The sequence below is a fragment of the Mytilus galloprovincialis genome, chromosome 10, assembly GCF_965363235.1.
Source record: "Mytilus galloprovincialis chromosome 10, xbMytGall1.hap1.1, whole genome shotgun sequence".
NCBI lineage: Eukaryota > Metazoa > Mollusca > Bivalvia > Mytilida > Mytilidae > Mytilus > Mytilus galloprovincialis.
The window spans coordinates 56,496,347-56,520,635 of NC_134847.1; the positions used below are offsets into that span (position 1 = coordinate 56,496,347).

Below are 24,289 nucleotides of genomic sequence, written 5' to 3' on the forward strand. Positions count from 1 at the left end.
GAACTGAGAGCTTTGAAGAAACTGCTGCCAAGCCTAATATTGAGGATATGAGAAATATAAACTCACCGTTAGACTCCCTCAACTAAAGAAATAATAAAGGAGAATGAATGTATCAGGTAATGCATATTTCAGGTTTCCACAAATTTTAAACGCCATCAATTTCGTATTTGCAATTTTGTCTTTGTCGCCGCTATCACTAACCGTAAAACTGATTAATATGGTCCAAAAATTATTGCAGTTAAATATTTATATAAAAAAGCCTCATTTTGAGATAAAAATCTGGTATGGAATGACTGACAGCCTTACCCAAAATATCTCGCCTAAAAATAAATGGTGCAGAGATGTTCATGTGAATATTATTTTGAGTGATGACCGTATGATGAGTGATGTAACATGTTTTAATAGCAGTACGGTATAAATTTATCTCATTGATGAAGTAAGAACATCACATTTGTTTGAGAGAATCGAACAATTCAACATTTTTTTTTAATTGCAGAGTCACAAAGACTCGGTATTAGTATAAACATTTTTAGGTCCCGCAACGAAGTTTTCGGTGCCGTGTAGTTTTACCCTTGTCCGAAATTCCGTTATTCCGTAATTCCGTAATTCCGAAATTCCGTCATTCCGCAACAAATCATTATACGGAGTTTTTTTCTAAACGCCTTCAGATATTTGGCTGATTTTTTGTATGTGAGTTAACCATGATGTGTTACAGTTCAAGTTTAAGTTTCGTTCCGCTCCGCTAATTTTTGTCGAAATTACGGGCTTTGGACTTTGGTAAATTGTTCAAAATCACAGTTATACGGAGTTTTTTTCTAAACGCCTTCAGATATTAGGCTGATTTTTGGTATGTGAGTTAACCATGATATGTTAAAGATCAAGTTTAAGTTTCGTCTTGCTCCGCTAATTTTTTTCGGTATTACGGGCTTTGGACTTTGATAAATTGTTGAAAATCACAGTTATACGGACGTTTTTTCTAAATTCCTTCAGATATTGGGCTGATTTTTGGTATGTGAGTTAACAATGATGACTTAGTGATCAAGTTTAAGTTTTGTTCCGCTCGACTAATTTTTGCCAAAATTATGGGCTTTGGACTTTGATAAATTGTTGAAAATCACAGTTATACAGACTTTTTTTCTATACGCCTCCAGATTTTGAGCTGACTTTAGATATGTGAGGCTACCATCATGTTTGTGTCCACATGTGTTATTCAAATTGCAGATTTTTCAACTTTTTGGGACGGGGCCATTCGTGTCGCTTTGACACATAGAGTTTTATTAAAAATTTGAGGTGTTGTGACAAATATAAACTACATAGTACGTCTCTGATGTGCTAGATAAATGTGAATATGGAAACGGTAATGTGTCAAAGAGACAACCACCTGACAAAACAGCAGAAAACAGCACAAAGCCACCAATAGACCACTTTCGAGTTCATCCGTCAACGATAAAAAAAAAAAAAAACTCGTCAATTAGGCGCGCCTTTGTGACGTCATTTACCAGATAGAGGGGGTCGCCTATATCCCTGCACTATTAACGTTCATCAAGCGTGTAAGTGATCGTCATTGCGCAGGATAAACTAGAAATAATTTTGGTTTTGTAAGTACTTAATCACAATTCCCTAATGACAGCAGTGCTGATTGTTAATTATGAGAATTTAGTTTGTCGAATAAATCGCGCAATATAGTATTATAATTGTCCAACCACTCGCTCAACTTTGAAAGGGAAGTGACGATGCCCCTAAACGCACGAATGATGTTCACTAAAACCAGAGTTTTTGACGGAAATGCATCGAACTCGAAAGTTGTCTATTGGTCTAGATCTTCAACAAATCGAGAAAAACGCATGCAGAAGCTGGCTACAGTTGGCCTCTAAACAAAAAAAGTATAACATTTTAACGCAAATGGACGTCACACTAAAGTCCGAAACATAAATGATGCAAAATTGAAATAAACATACAAAACTAACAAGGGCCAGATGTTTCTGACTTGATATAGGCTCAAAAATGGGCGAGTTAAACATGTTTTTTAAGATTTCAACACGACAGGCCTATTACCTTTAGCCAGTGTGAATAAACAAATACATGTAGCAAAACGAGCATTAAGTAAATAAAGTATATACTTATTTTCATTAAAGCTATTTTTCAATTTCGAACAATAAACAAAAATAATTATCTCGTTGCTTTCAAATATTTTAATTTTATGCAGTTCTTTGTTTTTCGTCTTTTTTTAAATCTTATTTTTTTTTTTTGCTATTTATCAATACAGCATATGAAATCATTAAACTATTTAAACGTAGTTATGAAAAAGATTCTTCTTTTAAGATAATTACTGCTGAATAAACATGGTTAGGACGACAAATGTGTCAGTTCCTTGTTAAGTAGATATTATGCATGTACAAATGTATTTATAAATCCTGGATAAATACGGTATTAGCATTGTATAGAATCAGCTTGAAGCCAGCAACGCGAAGTTCCAATCAATACACATGACAATTGCAGCAGAGATGTTACAATGATATATCAACCCATTAGGACTACTGTTGTCCTGAATTTATGTGATGCTTAACGGGTTAACGGCGTGCGTACATTCATACTGGTTTTGAAGCAAAGAGCGCCATCGCCATCAATCACATAATTTTGTATATAAGAACCAGTCGGTTACAGATAAATAAAACGAACTTATGTCAATGAGAAAGCATTCCAAAGACATAAATAGCCAAATGAAACCTGCATGTAGAGCTCTACAGTTGAAAGGTGTCCTTACCATATGTTAACCAATAAATCGCATCGAGGCTAAAATCATCTGCTGAATAAACTGACCATCACAACCAAAAACTAACAAAAAAACTGTATTTACACAAAGTGCATGCCAATATGCATCTCAGCAAAATGCACTTGTTATTTTTGGTAAATTGAAGTTCATACATCTATACTTGCACCAAGATACTCCGATTAAAGTAAATCTTAAACAAAAATGTGGAGTTTGATTTAATAGATTTGTGAATGTTTTTTCTGTGGATGATCTACATTCTTCTTTTCATGTGAAATGCTTCATATTTGGACACATGAAATAATTTAACGTGTTGTTTTCATTTGTTTCATACGTTCCTTGTGTGGTTCAACGTTTGCAAGATTTATTATGAAACACCCAGACACATTTATAATAAATAACAAGATGTCATCAAATATAACATATGTTTACAGTAAATTATTTAAGACTATAACTATCTAGGTGGTTTTTTTTTTTATTGAGGTCATAAGCTAATCTATCAAACACTGAGTGGATTGTTCATGTTATTTCCCTTTACGTTAGACTTATCTTTTCACTAAATATCGTGTTAGCTAGATTAAGCTAGACTTTAAGCTAGATCCAGAAATTCCTTGTCCATCTGTTTTGGAACTGGTTCAAAAAAGATTTGGGTTACATTTATTATCGATAGCGGCACTATCTATAGGATTATTTCCCTAATTTATTCATATGCGCTCTGTGGCACCGTTAAACTCCACAATTCCTCTAAAGTCCACAACACCGCTAAAGTCCACAACAATTTTCCGCTAAAGTCCACAACGACGCTAAAGTCCACAAAATTTCCGCTAAAGTCCACAAAATGACCTCCGCTAAAGTCCACAAGAAAACACCGTTAAAGTCCACAACAACAAGTTCCGCTAAAGTCCACAAAAAAGCACCGTTAAAGTCCAAACATTTTTTTTTCATTATCAAAAGACAATTTTCTGTTTTTTACACCCGATATTATAGATCTAATTAAAAGCACGGACTTTTGTTCTTAGAAAGTATTTCTTGTCAGCATAAATTATATTTTTGATGAATGAAAAAATTATAGTATTTGCTTTATCGATTTTTATGCGATTTTCTATCAATCAAACAGACAACATTTCTGAAAAGTTATCTAACTATCATACTCTTTTTATTTTTTAGTAAATATTTGTTCATCCACAAGAAACTCCAACATAGCGTTCTCTTTATGTATATGCTGGAGACATAATTTGGAGCTTATATTTGATATTTAAATTTCCTTTGCAATATCTATAAAACATAAGTAAGATTTCCATTCAGTGTCTGTTAGGTTCCACAGCAGCCAAAACGGTCCGTAAATCTCAAAAATAGACTTGGATCCATCATGTTCTTTTTTGAAATCAAAATAATGATAAAGAATACCACACATTCATGCATTTTGTGGTGCTCAGCAGATTTCCATCACTCTTTGGTTTGCATATAAAAAAGAAGATATGGTATGATTGCCAATGAGACAACTGTCCACAAGAGACCAAAATGACACAGACATTATAAACAACTGTTTGTTTTGTTTTCAAAAAGGAAAATGAATTTGTTTCAGAATGAAAGATGAATTGAATAAATTATACGCGGATGTGGTTCTGTATTGTGTATTTATCCATGATGAGTTTTTTTTTTTCAACAATGCTAAATGTATATATGTTACAGTGAATTTGTATAATCAGGGATTATGTAGAATCCCTGATTTTTCAGGGAATATGTAGAATCACTAAAATCATTAGTAATTATATATAATCCCTGAAAATGACAAGTGATTTTACATAATCACTGAACATTTAATTATAATTATTCTACAAATTCCCTAATATAATTTCAGGGATTATGAATAATTTAAGGATCCTTTGTTTGATAAAAAAAAATGAAAATATATAAACAAATTCTCATTTTTTACTTTTATATTCCTTGCCAGATGAAATAATTTTGCTTTTGAACACAGAGGATAGTTTTAAAGATATAACCAGCACAGGGTTTCGAGATAAAGTTTAAGTCTTCAAAATTAACAATATCAAGATTCCCTTTATAGCGATAACTTTACATGTAGTGTTTGTTTATTAAAAGCAAGCTTCAAATGGATATCCATGTTCTATTCTTAAATCCACAGAGCATGTTATTTGTGGTACATGTAAAACAAATGGTGAAGAAGATTATGGAAGATGTTTTTTTCGTTTTTGTTCAAACAGAGACATGTTTCTGGTTCAAATGGACAAGAAATCCAAACAGAGAAATCTTACACATGTAATGTATAGAAAAGCTAAGGATTGACAATTAGAACAAAGTTTTAGAGCATTTGGTGTTATATTCTCATAGCAAAAAGGAAAGGGAATAAAAAAAAAACATAATGGTAATTGTTCAACAAAAGTCTGATAAAGGATATTGCCTGGTAAAAAAAAACATATCTTAATCGAACCAGTACGAGGTTGCTAATTTCTCTTTTTTCACAGATGCTTTTACTGAACACTTTATTCTCAGGCGGGTCATAAAATCTGATCTGATATGTGAAGAAAAATGTTTTCTAAAATTTGGATATTGTCAATGTGGTAAAAACAGATGTGAAGCGTATTATTTTAATATATTATGTTTAACATTTTAATATACTGTGCTTAACATTTTGAAAAAGAACAAATTATCATTTTGATATTTTGTTCTTAGCCGTCTACAATTTAAGTTTATAGTGTATTGCTGTTTCAATATGATTTCATAGCATAAATAATTTGACTTTTATTCATTTTCTTTATAAATAAAACTATTTCTTCATTTCAGTTATTATGTATAATCCCTGTCGTTATTTCTAGTGATTCTACATAATCCCTGAAAATTTTAGTGATTATATATAATCCCTAAACTGGCCAGTGATTCTACATAATCCCTGAAAACTTCAGGGATTCTACATAATCACTGATTATACAAATTTACTGTAACATATATATGTTCCAGACAATAAGAGTATATCTGATTTGAACCCTTACGCGTACAATGTGGACCATATAAGTATACCTGAACGTATACTCGTACCGTATGAGTATACTCGTATAGTTTAGTATGAGGTCGACCATACATGTGCATTTGTCAAATTTATCAAGAGTCAGAAAATGAAATAAAAACTTTAACAACCCAGCAACCCAACAACTGGTTGTCTGAAAATTTCAGGGCAGATATATCTAAATCTGATGAACATTTTTGCCACCGTCAGATTTGCTCTAAATGCTTCAGTTTCAGAGATATAAACCAAAAACTGATTTAACCCCATGTACTATTTTTAGCCATGTATGCCATCTTCGTTCGCAGGCAGGGTCATCGGACACATTTTAAAAACTATATACTCTTATGATGATTGTGGATAAGTTTAGTTACACTTTGTTTAAATAATTTCAGAGGGAAAGATTTTTGTAAAAGTTAACGATGACGACGACGACGCCGGACGACGCCGAACGCAAAGTGATGAGAAAAGCTCACTTGGCCCTTTGGGCCAGGTGAGCTAAAAAGTGACGCTACATTTTTTAGTATGAAATTAAGTTCAAATGCTCAAATTGCAATTGAAGTTATGGAAGTACATACATGTATATTTTGGAAGATAAGTTTTTAGAACATTTAGGAACGTTGTACTTAAAAAAACGATAAGCCAGTAAAGTAAAATGGTCAGAAGTATTTGTCACCTATAATTAGTTGTTATACATATATCATGAAATCTACGGGTATTTTTCATAACAAATATTAGGAACTATTTCATGTAAGATTTTAATCAAAATTAGTACCAATAGAAGCAGACCTCTCATAGGTTTATTTGTTTATTTGGTAATTTATCTATTTTGAAGCGTTAATTCTCAATTTCTGATGATATAACACAAGAACAGTCTCCGGGACAAGTTTGCAATTCCGCTGAGTGCAAAAGTTGTCACCTTAATTTTTGGAGTTAAGTCAAAACAAAGTTGATAACTTGGTTGGTATTGGTTCCCTGATATTTGTCCTAAATTTTTTTGGATCTAGCACCACTGTTGAAAAAGTTATGCCCCTTTTTTCAACAATTTCCTCAGAGGAAAAGTACTTTTCCTCAAGGGAAATCAAATTTCCCTGAAGGAAAAAGATTTTTCCTCAAGGGAAAAAGATTTCCCTTAAGGAATTTGCTGCATAATTATTTCCTTTGGGGAAATTCTATTTCCTTTGAGGAAATTCTATTTCCTTAGAGGAAATTCTTTTTCCTTTGAGGAAATTTGCAGCTTCAAATTTTCCTTGGAGGAAATACTTTTTCCTGTGAGGAAATTTGTAGCTTCAAATTTTCCTTGGAGGAAATACTTTTTCCTGTGAGGAAATTTTTGACAAACACTTTTCCTTGGAGGAAAATTCAAGACAACAAATTTCCTCTGAGGAAATCATTGATCTTCAAATTTCCTCTAGGGAAATTTCTGAACATCAAATTTCCCTTAAGGAGGCTCGAGGGTATAAAAATTTCAGAAAAAAATCAAACATTTGTTTTTCATTACAAATTTTATTTATTTTCTTTTGTAGTTGTTACTTTATCATATGGTACAAAAATCATTCAAAACAATCAATTTGTGTTGGCCCCAGATGACTTTCAAAATGTATACATCATTGAAAAAGTTTCAAATTATCTCCCTTTGGTGGAAAAATGCCATTTTTTGGCTCTAAAATTGAAATATCTTTTTAAACTCATCGGTGACCTATCTTTTTTAATATAATTTCCATATAAGCTGTACTTAAACTAAATTATTGTAAAATTTTAGCGATTTCTGTAATAAATTTCTTTTTTTTATTTCGATATTACCTTTATTTCTCCTATTACTTCAACAGAAAAAAACCACTTTTACAAAAATGTATGCTTCTTTCGAAGGCAGATTGTGAGCGCAAATGAACGGTGACCCCACTTTTTTATTTTATTTTTCTATTAACTATAAGATAAAGTTCATTTATAGAAAAATATATAGAAATCCTATATAAATGATTTAGACCCGCGAACCCCCTTAAGGAAATGTTTTTCCTCTATGGAAATTTCATAACAGTACAAACAGTATTAATATATTTTCTCCTAGACTGAATTATTGATACAAAAGATAATTAAAACTTTAATACTGTAATACAAATTTTCATGGTGAGTATTAAACATACAAAAACAAAAGGCTGACTGTTTAGCATGTTTAAGACAATACAATAATAAGCAAAATGCTATGAATATCATACCATTTGTGATGTTATTAATATTGTGCTCATATTTGCATATTAAATAAAATAAACACTTTTCATGTCAAATTAACTTGTCTTCTGTTTCAGCTGCTGTGTATTCGACCCCCTACATAACAGTTCAGTGCATAAATAATTCAATCCACAAGACATCTTCCTTCAATTGGTTGAATAAATTTTGGCAACGTATGTTCTTCAAACATCTTCTTTGTATATTTGATATGATGGAGCCATGTACATGAATTGATAAAGCAGGTGTTTATTTCGACAACAAACATGACAAAGATACTATTTTTTTTCTCAATTTCTCCATAATCCATCAGTTAATATGAATGTAGGTTGTTACATTTTACACAATTGTGTTCTTTGATAGTACTCCATTTTGTTTATAGCAATTTTGTAGGATTTTTTCTATTTCTTTTTCCAGAAAAACACACAGTTGAGTTCATTTCACATTAATAATCCAATTAGCACATTATGTAGAAAAGTATTAACAATTAAGTTTCCTCTTCAGTATAGACCTGCAGGACCTGTTGATGATCATAAAAACCAAGACATCTGACCTATAAATACACAAAATAAAAAAAAAATGTTATAAATGGAGAAAAAAACAGCAATATAAATAAGCTTATTTTATCATGTTTTAATGAACATTTTGAGAAACTTTCATTTGATATTCTTACTTGTCATGCTTATGAGTTCTCTTATTTCAGTGCTTTGTGTCCAAGATTTAATATTCGTTGTTTAGTGCCTTGTAGTGATATTTAAAGTTGAGCCACTTGCAATAGTTGTTATAGAATGTTCATATGTTGTGTTAATATTTGAACCACTGTCCTATATTATGGTCAGGTTGAGTGCTCACAGACATGAGGCCTAAATTAATATATTGTTTGTTTCCCTAATCCCTATTCTGTCAAGCCAGGTGTGGGTAGGTAGGTAGTTAAATAATTTTATTTTTCCCAAAAGCCTGAATATTATCGGATGATTCGGCAAGCCCGAAAATCAGAAATGAATAAAATAATATTTGGCTTAGTTTTGACAATAAAATTTTATGAGTAAGGCCATTTTTGCAGGGTCGGTCAGGATTGGAGAAACAAACAATATTTTAAATTAGGCATGATTTTTTTTTATTAATTGTTATTGACTTTGAACATGTTGAACTAAGTTGGATTGTTTAAATCTTTATATGTTGAGATCTTTAATGGATGACCTATAAAGGAAGTGTTTTCTCATTATTGAAGGCAGGCCCATGATTGGCCTTTAATTTCTTGCATCCGCTTCATTGAACTCTGGTGGATAAGTCACTCATTTACCATACCATATTTTCTTATTTTTATATGAGTCATCATTCAAAGGCAATTTCTTTTATTACTGTAATTCAGAAATTATCGAAACTTTTTAGTAATGTGAATAATGTGACTGGGTGAGTATTGCAAAAATAAGAAATCATATTTTGATAACAGAAACATATATATATATATATATATCATGTAACTATATAGATCTTTATGCAGATTTTTTTTGTAATCACAATAAGTTGTCCCTTCCCTGAAAAATCTGAATTTACAGTATATAGAAGTGGTCTTACCATTTAGGCCTTGATGTATTCTGTTTATCTTGTTTTGCGCTCATTTCTATTGTAACTGTTTATATTTTTCATCATTTTTCTATATTTCTTGTCCTATAAAACATAAAAAGGGTAAAAACTATTATAAAACATCAGTTTGTGTTTTTCTTTATATTCAGTTATATTTAAAAAGAATGGAATATTTGTGCTATTTCATTTCACAAACTTTTTGCCAGTCATGACTTTCAAAGACTTTCACCCTGGTCAATAGTTTAAAAAACAAACATTCCCATACTTTTTCTTTGTGTTCGTACTAATTTTTCATTTGACAACAAAGACATGATTCAACTATTCTTCTAAAATTTGTTTCGCTTGACTACGTTAAACTCTGAAATATTGTTAACAGTATTATAATCTGTATGTGTCTCACTTGTCAAAATTTCAAATTAATATATAAATCAGATAAAAATGCTATGCATGGCTCAGCTTGATACAAACGTACAGGTTGAACCCAGAACAGTTGGGGCAAGTATGGACACAACATTCAAGCTCGATACAACTCTGAATTTTTAATTTGGATTGTGATTCAATAGTTGATGCAGCATAGGTTTCTGACACAGAATGAATGCGGTCCAAGTACTTAAAAATTTTAAATTGACAATTAACCTCTAAAATGGTCCAATATTCAAAATCTCAATACATGGTTAGATGCAGCATATCAACATGATCAAAGAACCCCAATAATTCATTTTTTGGTGAAATCAAATAAAGTTAAATTTTGGACCTTTTAGAACTCAATGTGGACCAATTTGATAATGGGTCAAAATATCAAAAATCTTAATGAATGGTTAGATTCAGCATATCAAAGAGCCCCATATAATCAATTTTTGTTGAAATCAAACAAAGTAAAATTTTGGACCCCGATTTGGATCAACTTGAATTTGGGCCCATAATAAAAAAAATCTAAGTAAATATTCAGATTCAGCATATTAATCTGAACACCAAGAATTTAAATATTGTTAAAATCAAAATAAGTTTAATTTTGGACCCTAAGGACCTTAAGGTAGACCAATTTAAACAGGACCAAAAAACTAGGAATCTAAATACACAGTTAGATTTGGCATATCAAAGAACTCCAATAATTCAATTTTCTATAAAATCAAACAAAGTTTAATATTGGCCCCTATTGGCCCCTAATTCATGTAATTCGTAAACTCTGAACAAAAACTCTGGTCACAAACCTTGTGTTTGAATTTCATAGATTTCTATTACTTGTACTAAAGTTATTAAGCGAAAACTAAATGTCCTGGGACAACGACGACTACATGATAAAATTGAGAATGGAAAAAGGGAATGTGTCAAAGAGACAACAACCTGACCATAGATTTGAGGGTTGGAATCCTTTTCTTTTACCGAGCAATGCATTTGAATTGGAGATATAGTTGGAACCCCTCTTTGCTCTTGGTTGGGACCCCCCTTTTAAAATGGCTGGATCCGCCCCTGAGAAGCATAATAGAAAAATCTATAAGCTTTAACTCAAAATAAGGATAATTTTATTTTTAAAGGGCAGGCACAGATCCAGAGGAGGTTCAAGGGATTGGAACCCCCCTTTTTTTGTATAATCAATGCATTTGAATAGGGACATGTAATTGGACCCCCCCCCCCCCCTTCCCCTTTTGTCCTGGGTTAGAATCCCACCCCCACCCCTTTTTAAAACGACTGGATCCGCCCCTTAAGGGTCTATAATTAAGTTTGACAACATCAGACGACATACTACTTTATCAAAAAAAAAATGCCACATTTCATCCAATTTAATTTCATCCCTTACTTGCTACATGTATTTCATCCATAATATTTAAAGAAATAAATTTGGGAGGAGTATGATTTTAATTCATTTGTAATTTGCAAGTTATTAACTATCCAAACTAGAGACCTAATAGAGTAGATATACTTGACTAATTTAAATCAAACTTGGGGTGACTGGGAACAAAGATTTAAGGGAATAGATGACAGTTTACCTACAATGACCTAGTTTCATAGCAATAGCATACATTAATAAAGACTACATGGTCATTCTTATGTTTAAACGTGGTTTAAACTTTGGGTGCTCATTTTTTAATGTTTAACATGTTTAAAGCTAACAATTTCAACTACATACATGTATCAAGATTTGATCCTACAATTATTTAAATATTGAAAAAAATAGCTTTTTAAATTTGGATCTATATATAATTGTGAATGTCACATGGATGTATTTTAATGTAAAGCATCTGAAAAATCATTAGCCGTCTCATATTTATTTCAGTTCTTCAAAAGGCAAATTTATATGAGCTTATGCTGAAAATAGAAATTTCTTATAAAAGGAGAAATCCCTGCCCCCCTTTTTGTGTGAAAAATTTTGTTGATTATATAGGGAATCACAGAAACATGACTGAGGCAAGCATCCCCCATCTGACCCCCCCCCCCCCCCCCCCCCCCATGAATATGTTTTTTTAGCTTGTGTAGGTGTAAGTCAGTAAGGAGGCAACCATTTGATTTGTAGGCCGGGTGAAAAATGTGATTAATCTTGCTTTGTAAACTTGTGCTATAAATAAAAATTACCAATCCATTAAAAAATCCGTGAGCCCAATCTCATCCAGTGAAATAGATTATAGTCTGTTTTCGAAGTTATATGGAAGTAAGTTAGTAGTTCAGATAATTATGACGCATTGCAACGCATTTTTTCTAAGGAGAAGTGTAGAATGGGGGAATGGAACCAATAAATTGATCGGATCCGAAATGTTCTTCCCAGTAAAGGAGCACCTATTATTTTGTAGGTAATTATTATTAGTGTCGGTGGTCTCACAAGTAAATCAGAGAGAATATTGCATGCACATTAAAATTAGCAGAGAAGAGACAATTATCAACTTGTGTATTATTCATTTTCTCGCAGTTATTTACGGTAAATCAGCTATATAGACATAGGAAGATGTGGTGTATGTATATATATATATCCGAAAACAGGTGTTCGGTTCTAGTACTATATAGTGGCTATAGTATATGACTTTTAAATAACAATTATCAATTATATCTGTATTCTGTGGCGGGTCGAAGGGGATGGAATCCGGGGTTGGCCTCCCCTAGCATTTTGTGAGCAATCATTGCATAAATGATAATCTCGGGAATCCTCTCAAGTTCCTATATACAAGGTGATAGGACGTTCCGTTGGAATAGGTTACCTGTGCATCAGGAAAAGTTTTAAGGCATAGCGTGATAAGGTAACCTATTCCAACGGAACCGAACGTCCTATCACCTTGTATATAGGAACCTTAAAAATATGTGAATAGGTCGGGAAAAACTCTCTTTTGACACTTAGGTATTGCACTGTTGCATTACACACCAATCAAAACGCAAACAATATGGGAAAAGATAACATTTTAACCTACACAATATATGAATAAGGTATACACTTTTGAAATCTAAATTATATGAAAAGGGTGGGGTAACAGAAAACCAGCGGCAACGACACCCTTTATTTAATGGAGACATGTAGTTGGAACCCCCTTTATCATGGCTGGATCCGCCCATGATTTTACATGTAAATCAAGCCCCGGGTATTTGTTGGCATAACGGTAACCACGAAAAGGGGGGGGGGGGGGCTAATTAAAAGCACGAGGAATTATAAATATACAATTCAACAGGGGTAGAGTGCATTGAGGAATGGGAATTAAAATTGTCTCTTCACGATGATCGAAAAAAGTATCTTGCACGTTATTTTCATCTTCTTGTCTGAAACACTCTGAATAATGAGCTTCAAGGCGAAAACAAGGCATGTGAAATACTAATAACATACACTTCTTTTTTTATACGTTGTATGGACAAACCCATAAATCCCTCAACAAAAATTGCTTGATTCATGTCGTATCAAATAAATTACAGCGCGGAAAGGTAACTTTAATTTAATATCAAAACTAAATTTTTGTTATATTTTTCAATACATTTATCAATCTTAATTAGGCATGCGTTGCGTGAGTTCCATTTCATGAGACCTACACAGATTTCTATAAAACAAATCAAAAATTATAAATACAGTTTTTCAATTTTTTCCGGCATAGATAAAAAAAAATATGTATATAATCTATATACGATTTGGTTGAATTATTTCACTTCATTTTAATGATAAATCCTTTAGTTCTTAAATTTTTAATTAAAATGAATTTATCATTTTGATATCTAACGATAAACTTTTTAAATTGAAGTGACATGGTCAGTAACCTAATTAGTTGCATGGCTGATTACCATCTTACAGGTGACCCAGTAATTTTCCATATGACAGTAGCGTGTAACCTCGGGGTAACATGTATATCGGGGTGTGTATAACTTATTTTCTGGGGAACATCCTGTCCACGTGTAGTACTTATAGCATATATTGCAACAGATGACATTAAACAAATTTTCTTTTTAGCATCGGAGGCAATTTCATGTTCGACCACACAAAATATTTCACAAAAAAGATATGATAAAATCAAAAGAAAAAGATAAAGAAATATTAACAAATAAAGGTGGAATTGAGTAAACGGGGATTCGTGTTTTTATGAGCTTATTTTCAGTGGACAACAACAAATGGAAGTTTTTAACGACCTTGTGTGACCTATAGTTGTTAATGTTTGTGTCATTTTGGTCTTTTGTGGATAGTTGTCTCATTGGCAATCATACCACATCTTTTTGACTGGCTATATACATGATATAATATATATAACACTAACACGGTCGGTCCAGTGGACATATTTCATACTAGATAACTTATACAGTAATTCTTTTTATATATATGAAAATTATTGTCCGATCTGATACACGTACCTATAATGTACAGAATTTTGAACAGCTTCAAATATATGGGGTCCGTAGAAACACCGCAAAGGACCTCCTTAGTGCACTAAGAACAAAAATGTGCACTAAACTTAAGGACCTACTCCTTTCATAATTTTAAATTATATTTTTTCTAATGTTTTCTCGACACGTACCTCAAAAAGTTGATTGTCACTTTTAGTATAATCGATAGCAATTCATGTTCGCTCAACCTTGGCCCGTGAATAATCTACTAGTATAAGGATTAAACATGTATATGGTATTTCAAATTGTTCTCTATTTTTTTTTTCATTTGTTTGTTTTTGCCGTATTTATTCTGTCTGCTATATTTTTTACTTCTAAATTAATAGCGTATTTTCAACTCTTTTCAGTTTGGGATTTTTCATCCTTTTAATTTTAAAAAGACAAATAATATTGTGAACACTTCACGGAAAAGTGAGGATTGATATTTGGTTGCTTAACGTCCAGTTGCCAATACTTCATTCATTTTTCTAATGTTAAGAACTATGCCATTTATCAATATTTCGATTTGAGCGTTACTGATGAGTCTTGTGTAGACGAAACGCGCGTCTGGCGTACTAAATTATAATCCTAGTACTTTTGATAACCATCACAGCAATGTTTTTAAACATGTTTAGGAAAGGAACATATTTCTGATTCGATGTTTATATACAAATGCATTACAAGTATAAATATGTATAGGTTGATGTTTAGTCCCTTCGATGTTTTAGACTGTAAATAAATTATGACCAATTTATTTCTGACATCTTCTTCATCTTTAACTTTTGTGGATAGGTGTTTCATTGACAGCCGTACCACATCTCCTTTCGCTTATTTTTGTTGTATATATTTTTTAATTCACTTTCCTTGTCTTTTAAAATATATTTATTCCATTATTTTTATTTGATGCCGAAAATAAGAATACGAAGTTATTTGTTAAATGCTATAAATAAGCGAAGTAAAACAACCGTTAATAATTATGTATATGAGCATTATATCTATTTATAAAATATTTTAAATACAAGCAGACATACCATTTGTGACACCAATTTCATTTATTTTCCAAATCTTAAAATCATACATTTCCGTTCTTTAGCGTTTCTTAATAATGGCAGAACGGGCTTAAGAGTCATATGATTAAGTTAACTAAATAATTTAGTTTTCCCACATCATTAGCGGATTTAGGGGGTTAAAGCGAGCCCCCCCCCCCCACCCCCGGTTGAAAATCTTAAAATATTTTTTGTATTAACCATTTCTTGTTTTAATGTTATCTTTACTATAATTTGAATATCTAGCACTGAATAGGGTGACACGTTGTCGCTACACTTCTTTAAATATACACAAGTCATAATAACATTGGCCAGAGGGTAACTTGATAATTAGAGGACCAAAGGATGTAATCATGTAAGTAATATCTAAATATTACTTCCATGATGTAATTAAGACAATCCAAGGCTGCTATCTCTATATTTTATTATATATATCTTTATTAGCCTCCCTTAGAGTGATACAACAATTGCAAAACGGGTAGATACGATCTGTAATCAAATAATTAACCTTATAAAATTAATACTTAAAATTTTATTTAGAGTAGCCATATGCCGGATGAACAAAAAGTGTGCCATTTATTGAAAAACATATGGTTTGGTATGACATGAAAACTTCTCTAGTGTTTTAAACATTTCTCACATAACCCCTCCCCCAAACCCCCACTTAAAGCTCTGGATCCGCGCCTGCCCATAGTGCTTATTACATTATAAAATAAAATGGTATTCATCTTCAATTGTTGAAATAAAGATGAATTGTTAAAAAAAAAGCATTGACACCAGTTTAAAGTTATCGTTCATAGAAGACAGTTATGATTTATTCTATAATTCTCTTTTTAAAACGTAATATAATTTTACCTCTTGGAGTTTTTCTATATGTTACTTCTGTAATCGGATTTTGAAGAACCCCATGGACACCACATACTCTCAAATGATAGTATGTAAACTCTTGTGTTGTTAGTAAGGAAATGAAATATCAAAAGCATTTGTTTCTCAATTTTTATCTCAAAATAGGGTTCTTTAAATAAAAAAAAAGCTTGCATAGCAATTTCCTTAAAAACTAAATATATATAACAAAGGCAAAGTTTTAAAACACAAAATTTATTTTTTATTTTTCTTTCATAAACTTGAATTTATACCACGCTAAACCGTTAGGTTAACAACCATTGATTAATCAATAAGTAACGATCAAAAGACAATTGTTTATTGGATTAGGTTGATTGAACATGATGATTCGGGAATCTGCAATAAACCGTTGGTCACGTGGCGAGTGGCAGGCGTTGATTAAAAAGTCATTTAACTTCAAAATTACAAAATCTATTGATACCTAACTTTATAGATTTGAGGTATTTAATCATATCCTCTTATATTCATGTTCGCTGTGATCTTAAAACATCGTTTTAGTGTCCTTAATGCAAAAACTTTCTTCTTAGTGCACTAAGAAGTCTTTTGCGGTATTTCTACACACCGAAATATATGGCCTTATTAGTGTCACTAATGGCTTAACGTGTTACCAAATTAAAAAGAAGAAATAGGCTCAAAACCGCATTTTTAACTTTAGATTTTTTTTTCAATCCCAAAATAGAGAAGAGGTCCGGTATACAGACTTATTAAAAAGTCCAGATGAGAAGTTTAACTTGCTTTTCTATTCCCGGCACTTTTAACATAACGCATGCAAAAAAAAAATGCAGTACCTCATCCTGGTTACAGTTGCGCATTGACAAATTATAATCTTTCGATTAAATGATCTTAAATCTATATGGTCTTTATTTTAAAAGTTATAAAATCTAAATGTAAAGTGATCTAAAATGTTCAATATTAATGAGTATTTTCGCTGTGAAATGAATCTAAGGTCGTCTAAAAGTGTATACATGTGTATTTGACCCGACTACTGACTACATAGTAAACTATTCATTATGTACCTATAAGGGGGGTCTGAGCGGGACTCGGGATTGTCGAGGCGTATTTTTTGTAAACGTGACACATGAAAGTCAAATTATGAGGGAGGGTAGGAGGGGTACCAGGGGCGGATCCAGCCATTTTAAAAAGGGGGGGGGGGGGTTCCAGCTATATGCTCCCATTCAAATGCATTGATCGGTATCAATTTGAAATACAGTTATACGATTTCTTTGATTCCATTTTTAACCCTTATTTATGTGCTTTCCGTAGAGGACATGGATGTCAGACTACGTTGCTCAGATTACTGGAAGACTGGCGTAAAGCTTTAGACAAAAACTTATATATAGCTGCAGTTCTTATGGATTTATCAAAAGCTTTTGACTGCTTACCTCATGAAATTTTACTAGATAAATTACTAGCATATGGTGTTTCTCCACATTCAGTATCTTTATTAAAATCATATCTTTCTGATAGAAAACAGCAAATTAAAGTAAACGGTGTTCTGAGTAGCTGGGCCGACATCCAAAAAGGGGTACCCCAAGGTTCTATATTGGGGCCCCTTTTATTTAATATCTTCATAAATGATATTTTTTATTTTGTTAAACATGGTACATTATATAATTATGCGGACGACAATACTCTGTCTTTTAGTAGTCCGGATTATGACCATCTCATATCAACATTAGAATCTGAGTCTCAAGTGCTTATTGATTGGTTTAAAGAAAATAAGATGCAGGCAAATCCTGATAAATTCCAAGTTATTGCTGTAGGGAAAAGAACCTTTGCAAAAAATCCATCTATACAAATTCAGCAAAATATTTTATCATGTGAAGAAACAGTAAAGTTACTTGGAATTTATATTGATTACCAACTAAAATTTGATGCACATATAAGTAACTTGTGTAGAAAGGCATCACAACAGCTGAATGTTCTCAAGAGAATTGGATCATTTTTAAACAGATTAAATAAACTTACAATTTTTCATACTTTTATTTTGAGTAATTTTAATTTTTGCCCTTTGGCTTGGCATTTTTGTACAGAGAAAAATTCTAAAAAACTTGAAAAAATACAAGAGAGAGCATTACGATTTGTATACGACGACTATTTATCATCCTCTGAAACTCTTCTTGAGAACGCAAAGGTTCCAACCCTACAAGTAAGACGCATCAGGACAATGGCACTTGAGACTTATAAAATTTTAAATAATTTGGCTCCTGTATGTTTACAAAATTTAATAAAAATTAAACACACTAAATATTCTTTTAGATACAGCAATATTTTGGATGTACCACAGGTAAGAACTACCTCATATGGAAAAAAATCTTTTAGTTTTGCTGCTGCTACTTTATGGAATAGCTTACCTGACCACTTCAGGACTGTTAACAGCTTCTCACATTTTAAGAGTCTTGTACAGTCCTGGAGTGGAACAGAATGTTTTTGCTCTGCCTGTAGATAACTTTGTGTTACAATATTTATGCTTTTTATGTTGCATTAACAGCCTGCGTTGCAACTGAAATTTTGTTTTTTACCTTTTAAAATTTGAAAGATTTGGAATTTTTTACTTTATAATTCATAAATTATTTAAAAATTAATTTTTAAACAGAAAATTTTTAAAAATTTTAGTGCTTCATATATATGTTTTGGTATTTTGCAAGATACATGTATTATCTATTTGCTTAAGAGTAAATTTTTGGTGCTGCTTCTTATTATTTATTGCATGCTGCATGCCTTGTTTTATTTGTTATTGCATATGTTTTTATATTCGGTGAAAAGCTCATTAGAGCTTATGTTTGTATTGTTTGTCAATATGCCGAATCCAAATAAAGTTTTACTTACTTACTCACTTACTTATCGGTCAAAAAAAAGGGAGGGTTCCAACCCCCGGAACCCCCCCTCTGGATCCGCGCCTGGGTACTGATCCCGAAATCCCGAGCTTAAAAGCACGTAATCCCGAAATCCCGGGCTTAAAAAACACGAAATCCAGAGGTCCCGAAATTCGAAAAAAGAATTATCGTACCCCGAAAGGGTCAATCCCGAAATCCAGAGCTTAAAAACACCCGATCCCGCAGTCCCGATAAAGGTCCTATCCTCCCTCAAATTATTGTGCCGTGAAAACGCGAAATGAAGTTTAGCGGGACATGGGAAATTACAAAAATAGCAGAATTGTTCACTTACATAGTGTACGCGGGATGGCATCATGCGAGAATCTAAAAAAATAAGTAGTAACTAAGCGGGATCCGTGAACAGAACCCCCAATGAGACCCCCATTAGTTGTGGCTTATTTTGGTCTTTTTAATTAGTTTCTTTCCCCTACATTACGTGACCGTTTTTGTAAAACAACAGCACTCGAGGTCTGACAGTATTTTACCAAGAAATGCACAAAATATTCAAAAAGAAGGCCTAGAAAATTTAAATATTGGTATGCACACATACTCCCCTATCAGCACAGACAATTATATTTTTGTAAAGGCGCCAAACTCGTTTCTAATATTTATAATAGAACCGAAAAGAAAATGGAAATGGGGAATGTATCAAAGAGATAACAACATGACCAAAGAGCAGATAACAGCCATAGGTCACCGATGGGTCTTCATTGCAACAAGAAAATCCCGCAACCTGAGACTGGGGTGGATCTAGTCATATAAAGGAGGGGTTCCTAACCCATGACAATTTTTTTTTTGAGTGGGGGGGGGGGGGGGGGGGGGGTGTCCAACTACATGTCCCCATTCAAATGCATTGATCGTCCAATAAAGAAAGGGGGGTTCCAACATGTCCAACCTTCAGCCCCCCCCCCCCCCTGGATCCGTGCCTGTGAGGCATGCTTTAGCTTGCCATTAAACAAAAATGTATACTAGTTGAGTGATAATGGACGTCATACTAAACTCTTCAATATAAAAAAAAAGAAACTAAAATAAAAATCATACAAAGGTCACAAAGGCCATAACTTCTGGCTCCTGAATTAGGAAAAGTGCAAAATGCAGTGAGGATAAAAGCCTTTACTGTAAATTCCTGAAATTACAATAATATAAATCATCTCACATCTTTGTGCATTTCTTGAAATTGGTCATATTAATAAATGCATGCAATATTTTCAGAAAATTTCAATATATAGGCTTTTAAAAGTCAATCTTGTGCATGATTATCAATGATTATACTCGCACAATTAACACATGTGGTTCTCAAAACTCAGAGGTGTCTATGCTATTTATGACAACATTTTAATCAAGTATAAATTTACAAAATATGTTAAGAACTATATGATTTTTAGGTTTTTAAGCATAGATATAGTAGGTCAGGATCTGCGAACTCTCACTGACTGACTGAGCACATGAATTCAACACTAGTTTTTTGGTGATGTTGGTGTTGCTTAGTGTTTTGTTTTGTTTTTCTTTTCTGCATCTTTATATGTTTTGCCTTGGCATTGTCAGTTTCTCTTTCATTGCCTTTGGGTTTTTTTGTTATGTTAAATAACAAGTCACAAGAGAGAAAAAACAAAAAAAATATGTGAAAAAATGGCTTAGTTCAGTATATATTAAGGACAGAGATAACAAATAGCTAAATAAGAAAAAAGAAAAAAGAAAATTCCTTTTCTATGTACAGTCAATTGTCTGATAATCTAGAAGATAGCCTGATTTGGTCTAATTCTCCTGAATTCTAGCAGGTACTTTATTCCAACTTTTTTTAATTCAAACAAACCATGTCTTAGATAGTCTTGGAATTAGAATACATTACTCATAAAACTTTCATAATACTTTGGTGAATTATCTATTGATATAATCATGATAATTAAGCTCCTTTTTAATTTTTAGGGATTTTAAATTTTTAATTTAAAGTTAGGGATTTTATTCATAAAAGGGTGGATTTTTCCAGTACGTATACTATTAATAATGCTTTGAGCAATTTTCATGAAACTTGGTGAATTATTTGTGTATAACATAAACATGATAATTTTCCTTTTAATTTAAAAAAAAAATCTGATTTATGTCATTGTACTATCATGACTTGGGATTAGGATAGTCTCAAGAATGCTTTCACAAATTTTTATGAAACTTTGGTGAATTTTTATATCTTGACAAACTCCCTTTTTATTGTTATGACCCAAAGTGGAGGGGGCATAATGTTTAACACTTGTCAGATCGTTTGTCCGTCTGTCCCAAAGTTGTTTTTTGTTCTCTTACAGTACTTTAGTTTGCCTCAACCAAATTCAATTAAACTTTTACAAAAGCTTGTTATCACAATTCTCATATCAAGTTTGAATTTTGGTGATGTCAGTGTTACTGTACTAGAGTATCAGAGTTATGCCCCTTTAGAAATGGGGAAAATATGCTGAATTTTTGGTTTCCTGTTCTCTAAAATTTAGTTTGTCTCAACCAAATGTTATGAAATAATACACAATGCTTATCATCACAAAATACAGATTAAGTTTGAATTTTGGTAGTGTCTCTTTTACTAAATTCTATAGTTATGTTCTTTAAAAATGGAAAAAAAATGTTTCGGCCTTCTAACTTAAGTTTCCCTCAACCAAATTTTATTAAACTTTAAAAAAATACTTTTTATCACAATTTTAATCAGATCAATTTCAAATTTTAGTAGTAAAACTTTTACCGTTCTTCAGTTATGTTCCTTTAAAACTTTGAATAATATGCAAGCTGGAGTATCATTCCCTATTTATCATGTATATTTTTTTATAAGATGCAGAGTTAAGGAACTTTAGTTGTTGCAAAGTTATTTTAAAATTGTCCATTTTCAAAAACTTTGAAAGGTTTTAGAAATTTATGGATTTGTTAAAAAAATCACAGCCTTAAACTTATAGTCACTTGAGATATATATCTATAAATGGAGCCAAATTATATACATGTTTTATGTCAATAAATACCACTGTTTGTGCATGTTTTGTTTTTTTTGGAGGGCAGGGGTCTTATTTGCACAGTGCTCATAGTTTTTTAGTCGATCATTAAAATTCATTTAAAGCTTAAAGACCAGCTATAAGGGCAAGAAGCTTATCAAGCACTCATGGTTTAGATTTTTATTAAACACACATTAATATACATAATGTACATTAAACAGAAAAAAATATTGATGCAAGATGTCATTCAACTTTTACTCTTTTATGTATAGGACAAGAACTATAGAAGATACAGAGAAATTATATACAGCAGAAATGATAGGCAATGTAAAATTTGCAGAAGCCAACTAAACCTAAATGGTAAGGCACCTTTTAATTTTAAAAAAGTTATTGAACTTGAAAGATGATTACTAGTATCATGATTACTATAAAAATTAAAAGATGTGGTATATTAAATATGAAAACTATTATGGCTTAGAGAAAGCAATTGTAAGCCTGTTACAACCTTCAATAATGAGAAAATCCATACCCTATACTATAGTCAAAGTAGGCAGCTATAAAAGACCTAAAGATGAAACATTGAAACAATCCAAACTGTAAAACTAATCATGGTAATTGCCTAGTTTATAACAAAATAAATTACAAGAAATAAATATGACCGGTATGAAACAACAACAACAACAACCACTAAATTTTAGTGTCAGACTAAACTGACAAAAGCTACAGGCTCTGAAATTTGGACAGGCACAATAGGAATATGGCAAGGTTATATAAAAATAAGATGTGGTATGATTGCCAATAAGACAACTCTCCACCAGACAACCAATGATGTAAATTTCCTGCAAACACGAACTTGACTTCTGTAAATCAACTAATTTTTCGTGAATACATTATTTGGCATTTTATACTTTCTAGTCTACATCGCAGTTATTTATTTTTCTCGAGTTCAAGTTTACTTAATGTATTTTAATAAGGAAAGATACACATGAAAAACATTTATTGCTGTTTCTCTCTCCATTTATAACATTTTATTTGTTTATTTTGTGTATTTATAGGTGATCAGACATCTTGGTTTTCATGATCAATAGGTCATTACTGAAGAGGAAACTTATAGTTGAAATTTATTTACATAGTGCATAATTGGATTAATTTGAAATGGAATGTGTGCTTTCCTGCAAAAAAGAAATAGGAAATTTCAACATTATCACATGATAATGACCATAAACAAAATGGAGTTCTATCATAGATACACAAAAACACTATTGCATAAAAGCAACAACATATCTTAATCAAAAGAAAGGAGAATGCTGAACAAATACTATTTTGTTGTTGAAAAAAGGAACACCAGTTTTATCCACTCATTTACATCGCTCCCTCATATCAAATATACAGAAGAAGATCATTGAAGAACAATTTGCAAAAATGATTTCTCTTAGAATTGAAGGGAATTGTTTAGTGAATGGAATAATGTATTCACTGAATTCTTACGTAGTGGATTGAATAACTGTACACAAGCTGAAACAGAAGAAATTCTAATTTAAAATAACACGAAAAGTGTTAATTTTATTATTTAATCTGCAAATATATAAACAAATTCTTTAGAACACCACAAATGGTATGACATTCAAATTGGTTGCTTATTAATGTATCGCATTGAAACAATTACAAAGAAAATAGAAGCATTTGTTCCAAAAAAAATTATAACTCAAAGTTAAATTTATAAAAAAAGTATAAACAATACCTAGATCTAAACAGTCAGACTGTATTATTTTCAATGTCATTAAAATGTTGAGTCAAACATTTATTAAAGTTTTAAATATCATTTGCATCAATTATACAGTCTTGTAATAATTATATTCATACTGTTTGTATACATGGTGTAGTGAAGAAATGTTCAACAAGTAAAAATAAGGGAAAACATTTCCTTAAGGGAAATTTGATCTTCAGAAATTTCCTTAGAGGAAATTTGGAGAAAAATGATTTCCCTAGAGGAAATTTGTTGTCTTGAATTTTCCTCCAAGGAAAAGTGTTTGTCAAAAATTTCCTCACAGGAAAAAGTTTTTCCTCCAAGGAAA

The 24,289-nt window shown here is 31.8% G+C and overlaps 1 long non-coding RNA gene across 1 annotated transcript; it reads left to right on the forward strand.

Annotated features, from left to right (window-relative positions):
- The first annotated feature begins 19,685 nt into the window (after positions 1-19,685).
- Positions 19,686-24,047, forward strand: LOC143047905 (uncharacterized). Its single transcript, XR_012969691.1, has 3 exons — positions 19,686-19,787; positions 22,487-22,574; positions 23,270-24,047. It is a non-coding gene; the product is annotated as an uncharacterized LOC143047905 (long non-coding RNA).
- Positions 24,048-24,289: the final 242 nt, after the last annotated feature.